The sequence below is a fragment of the Sarcophilus harrisii genome, chromosome 2, assembly GCF_902635505.1.
Source record: "Sarcophilus harrisii chromosome 2, mSarHar1.11, whole genome shotgun sequence".
Lineage (NCBI taxonomy): Eukaryota > Metazoa > Chordata > Mammalia > Dasyuromorphia > Dasyuridae > Sarcophilus > Sarcophilus harrisii.
The window spans coordinates 132,403,940-132,409,939 of NC_045427.1; the positions used below are offsets into that span (position 1 = coordinate 132,403,940).

The 6,000-nt window shown below is 43.2% G+C and overlaps 1 protein-coding gene across 2 annotated transcripts in view; it reads right to left on the reverse strand.

Moving 5' to 3' along the window:
• Nucleotides 1-4,778, reverse strand: part of LZTS1 (leucine zipper tumor suppressor 1) — a 75,251-nt gene extending 70,473 nt beyond the window's left edge. The window contains exon 1 of one of the 2 annotated variants that reach the window (XM_031950826.1): nt 4,561-4,778. The gene's annotated coding sequence lies outside the window, so the exon portion shown is untranslated. Of the gene's footprint in view, nt 1-3,322; nt 4,418-4,560 lie in introns of those variants that run through there. The other variant, XM_031950827.1, reaches the window with a different exon arrangement.
• Nucleotides 4,779-6,000: the final 1,222 nt, after the last annotated feature.

The following is a 6,000-nucleotide window of genomic DNA, read 5'->3' on the forward strand; positions in this document are numbered from 1 at the left end:
TGGCAAAAAAGTTTGAAGAAAAAAATAAACAAGTTTTCTTTTGGATATGCTGATTTTGAAATGTCTATAAGACATCCACTTCAAGGCATTTATTAGGTTCTATAAAGTTATGATAGTGGCTAGAGTTCTGTTAGATCCTATCAAGCCTTTATGAATAAGTTTGAGCATAGGATAGTAGAACATTGAAAGACTAATCATCAAAATAGTCATGGGGTGATAAAATTTTTGGTCAGAGCAACACATGAAGAGCACATAAGTTTCAGAGGTGTTGCAATCTGCATTATTAAAGGGAGTACTTACTCCCAGGACATCACAAATAAATGAAGTAGGTAAAGTTTTCTTTTGGTAAGTAGTCTTGCCAGATAGAATGGAAACCACAATGTGATTCAGAGATATCCTGAAAGAACAAGGCATTCTAGATCATTTTTGCTTTTAACAGGCACTATATCTCTAAACACCATGAGTTTGAACACTTTGCTCTCATTGCAGACTCATCTCTTATGACTTTCCAAGCAATTAGTTGTTGCCCTCACCTCCAGTTAGCTACTTCAAAACCAAAAGTTGGAAAGAGAAGGTTTAAGGTCTGTCTCCATATGGCGTAAGAAAAAGAGACTTTTCTCTTGGGAGAAAAATTCATATCTCCCCATTTGAGGCAGATGTCTTGTTAACACAATCAGCATTGATTCTCTGCTTGGCTTAACAATATGTATTGATAAATTACTATGGTCCCTGCTGTCAAGGAATTTATAATTAAGTTGAATCAACAGAATGACCTATTTGCTTGGAAAGTGAGAATTTTCCTACTGCATCTAGGACCATCTTTCCCATTCTTCAAAGTTCAGTTCCTCTATGAAGTCTTCTCCAGCTATTCATCCTTCAGGAAGTGGGGGAGGGGAGATAGCTATTTATGGTTTTTAAAAAGTGCCTTTCTCACAACTACCCAGCTAGTTATATAGTGCCATTTTTAGCACCCCCATTTTATGGACAAGGAAACCAAAGTTCAGAGAACGCTGTGCATAGGGTCAGACAAGCTAGTAAATAAATGTCAGAGTCAAGACTTGATAGTAAATCCTGTTCTTGGAATCAGAAGCTGGAGTTCAAGTTCAACTAACTGTATGAACTTCAGTTTTTAAAAACCTTAAGTTGTGTTATCCTTAAAATAGGGATGAAAATACTTTCACTATCTTCCTCCCAGAGTTGTTAGAAGGAGAAAATGAAATCACATATACAAAGCAGTAATAGCACACAAGACTATGTCGATATTGGTACTATTATTTAAGCTCATACAGACCTCTCCCTTCAATAAACTCCCAATTTCCTATCACTTTTATTGTCCCAAATGAATTCTAAGTTTCTGGACAGGGACCATCTTAGGTGCTCAATATACATTGATTAGCCAAGAGGAAGTCATAAATCTAATAATATCTCATCTTCACAATAAACCTTCCCATCAACAAACTAAGCAGTGAGGGTCTTACATTTTTATAAATGAGGAAATTGAAGAAGTTAAGTAGATCTTTCCTGGCATACACTCTCTCTCTCTCTCTCTCTCTCTCTCTCTGTTCCTCCCCCCCCCCCACCCCGGTTATAGAGGGTTAGATTTCCCTAGCCTTGTCAAACCTTATTGAAAAGTCCATTGGGCTTTCGATTATATCATTTTGTGGCTCAAAACTTTGGGAGCACAAGACCAGAAAGATGGACATGAAACATAATTTCCCCCTGATATTTTTTTTTTTTGGATAGAGACAGGGATTTTGACACAGCTAAGTTGTTTTGAATAAGGGCTACTGTTCTATAGCCAGATAGCAGGAAAAAATCAGTACACTCTTATGTCTGTGGACTGAAGGAAACTCACAGCTGTTCACCTTTTAATCAACATATCAATATACATTCTCTGATCCCCACAAGTACACAATTCTCCCGTGCCTCTTTCTTATATTTACAACATCTACCTTCCTCTCCAGAAGTATGGCAATAATGCCTGGCATATAGTAGGTGCTTAATAGATATTTGATGATTGACACTCTGGCATCTATAGCATCCCAAGAAACAGGGAATAGGAGCAAGAACAGTACCTGTGATTTCAGTAGTATAGGAAATGTTCTACCAGTGCAATTTTGCACTTTCTCTGTAATTTAGTCTTAGAGAATGGCCAAGGGTACTGAGAAGTTAAATGAACTTGTCCAAAATCATGTGGTCAATATTCCCAAAAGATGCCTTGAACCCAAGCCTATATTAGTTCCTTCTCAGTTGCTAATACATGTTTTATTATTAAACACCATCTCCCTGGCAGGCATACAACCTAAATCCTTTCCCCTTGCTCCTCTTCCTCATATAATCATACCTTCCAAGGAGACTAATGTTACTCCTCCTACCAAAAAATATTTCCCAATTCCACTCATCTCTATATTTAGAAAGACAACATGTCCTTCTTTATGGAGAGACCTGGGAGAGAAGGCAAGGTTGGGGGTGGTGGTGGTGCTATACCTAATTTTGTCCCTTAGTTGCTAGGTGACCCTGAACAAGTAATTTTCCCTTCCAGTGCCTGCAGTTCCTTCATCTATGGAATGGGGGTGCTCTCAAATCTACTTTTTCTGGGACATTGTGAAGATGGAGTTAGCAAATGAAATAGCAACTGAGAAGTGCACTGAGCTGCCCACCAACAAGGTGTTCTTACTTATTATTACATGTGGCCATCATCCACAGACTCCCAACCATAGAATATGTTGCCCTCTTCCTCAGAGGCAAACTACTTTTTTCCAAACCCCAGTACTAACAATGAATGTTACTGTCAATTTCTGTTTCTGTATCTCTCCATAGGTTACTCTCTCTTTTTCTTTTCTCTTTCTGCCTCTTTCTCTCTGTCTCTCTCAGCTGTGTTTGTGTGACTCTCTCCCACACCCTCCTCTATTTCTCTCTGGAACACACTAAAAGAATATTTGCATATTCATCCCTTTTTTTCTTCAAGAACATCTGTACCTCCAAAAACCAACAACAACTCCAGTTAAAAAACACTTCTTTCTTCTCTCCCAAAACCCCTTTTCAAGAAACCGAGTGAGAAGTTACCAAATAGAAAAGTCCATCTTGCTTTGGCTGTACATCCCACAATTTGACTACACCTTGGGCTGAGCAGGACACCCTTATCTGACAGTGTTGCCTGCCAAAGGCTCTTGAGAACTCTTCCAAGAAAGTTTCCCGAGACTCCAGAACAAAGACATTTTGAGGAGTGGGAGGAAATGGATAGGGATGGGGATAGGGATGGAGAGGATGGGGAAGTAGTCCACTCAGACATTCAGATGACAAGAGAAGTAAGCCCACTTACCTGGGAGGTTGAGGGCTCTGAAGCAAAACAGCCCACTGGCAGTTTCTTCAAGTATTTGAGACAATCGTGGGTGGAGGAAAGTGTGGGCGAGTTTTACAGCAAATGGGTGTGCGCCAGCCAGCCCCCACTTTTCAACCTTTGCATTTGGAGCAAGAAACTGGAATATCTCCACCTGTCTCGGTCTTTTCTCCTTCCTCTCTGTTCCCCCCAGCTCCCCCTACCCCCTTCCGTGGAGGGTTATTGTATTGTCTGTCTGATGTGTGAGAGGGAAGCATGTGGTAGGGAGTGTGCGCCTCAGGGCTGCGTGTGTGAGAGAAAGGAAGGAACGTTGCTTTGAGCTTATTTCGGGTCTTCTGCACACCGCCGCCCCCCACCCCCAGATCCGTCTCTCTTTGTGTATCTCTTTTTCTCTCTACCTCGTTCTCTCTCCATTTCTCTCTCCGCGTGTCTTTATTTCTCTGTGCCTCTGTCTCTGTCACTCTGTCTCTGGCTCTTTCTGTCAATGTCTCTCTCCCCCTCTACCCTCTTTTCTCTTTCCCCCTTCCTCCGACTCTATTGCTTTGCTCTCTTGTAGATCCTTGATTGACCTATTCATTGACCTGAAGCTCTGGGGAAGTCATCCTGAAACCTCAGATTCCTTGCCCTTTCTCTTAGTTTATTCTCCCAGAATTCAGTTTCAGCAAAGAGCCAAGTTCATCCACAGACCTTGCGCTTGCTCATCAAATAAACCTGGTCCCTCTCTCGCACCGGTTCCCAGATGACAACTACTATGGCCAGCCAGTAAAGTTCAAGGCTCTTTAGCCTTTCAGCTGCCTTAGGTACCCTCCTGCAGCTGGCTCGCACCGCGCGCACCCGGTGCCTGAGTTCTAGCTGCCGCCAATGTCACCCGAGTACTTTTATGGAACAAGGTTGGTCTTGGGGCTGGAAAGAGACTGAGTATATACAGGCAGGCACGGGGATTGGCACTGACAGATCAACAGACAGACAGACGCACAAACACACAGACAAGTCAGAGAGAAACACAGACTTGGATGAGAGTCCCTGCCCCCCGAGCCGGAGAGATCACTACTACTAGCAGCAGCCAAAGACTTAACAGAAGGTAACTAGATCCCACATTGCCCAGACCTTAACTCCCTCCCCCCCACCCCTTTCGCCTTGGGGCTGATGAGGATTTTTGTTTAGGCTTTTCTTTTCTTTTTCTCGGTCCCAGAGAGCAGAAGTCTGCGCTCGTGTCTTACCTGCTGGTATCTGTCCGCTAGTCCCCTCTCTGAGCCCTGGAGTAAGAAGCAGAAAAACTTTCAGTGTCTTCTCCAACTCAGCCTCTCTCCACTCGGGCACAGCCAGCCAGCCAGCTCTGAGAGAAGCTTTCCCAGCCACCGAGCTCCTACAGGCAACTTGGCTCTCAGCCCAGCCTCTGTTCCTCAATCCATCCCCAGCTAGAGGAACCCCAGCCAGGCAGGCGGAGGTGGGGCTACCTCGCCGTTCTCCCAGCTCATTGGCTCGGCCGCCAGCAGCAGCAGAGGTCCGGGAGCTCTTCCAGAAAGCCTTTGTTTCCTGCATGACAGCTGTACATTTGTCAGGATTCCCCCCCTTTCCCCCCCCCCCCCCCCATTTCAAATATTCACCAACTTGATTTCCTTACTGCTGGATGGTCTTCCTTTTCTTACCCCCAAAGTCCCACTGCCATCCTCAGTTGAACCTCTCTTCATTCACTTTTTCTCCCTTTCACTTTCATTGCGGTTGTTTCTTTCTTGCCCCTTACCCTCATTCGCCAGCCCACCTTCTTTCCTTTTCTTTTTATGACTCTTTTTCCTTTCTCTCTTCCCCACCCCGTTTTCTGCTTACCTCTTTTGCAGTTCTCTCTTTTCTCTTTGCCTCATATCCCTGCGGGAAAAAAGTGTCGAATTCTTCTGTTTATTGCCAAGACATCTTTCGCCCTTTACCTTTTTGGAACTGGATGGGGGGTACCGTGGGTGTCAGTTGAGTCGCTCCACAACTCATTCTTCTCAGAGGCTAAGTTCTGGGTGAAAGGTCAAGGTACAAGTAAGGTACCCATTTAGTTGCCTTCTCTTCAACAAATATTTATGAAGTCCCCGTGTTGAAGTGTAATTGTTAATAGTCTAGATTCTCAAGGAGCTCTTAATCAAATAGGAGGGGAACACTTGCATGAAAACCCCTGTGATGTAAAAGAGAAGGAAAGAAATACAAAAGACAGGTCGAGGCAAAATGCAAGAAGAAATTATGAAAGGAGAGACCACTTTCCCCTGGGAAAGTCACCGAGGGTTTCATGGTAGAATTACTCCTTGAAGGCAGGGAAAGACTTCCAATAGATGAATCTGGGAGAGGAAAGAGGGAGAAGAACCTATTTCAAACAATGAGATAGGCTGAAAACAAAGATAGACTGAAAAGAGAGAGCAAAGAAACCAGTTTGAAAAGTGGGTCCAGACACAGTATTATAAGTCATTTGAAAAGGGAGAGACCACCAGAGATAAAACTATAATGGTAGCTGAGCGCCAAATTTCAGAGGGACTTGAATAACGTGATAAAGATTTTATACGTTATTTGGTGGGTTATGGGGAGTCAATAAAGGTTTTAAAGAAGAGGAGTAAATGATTATAGGAAAGGAAATTTGGAAGATTACTTGAATAAGTGGTATGAAGAAATAGATTGATTGCAAA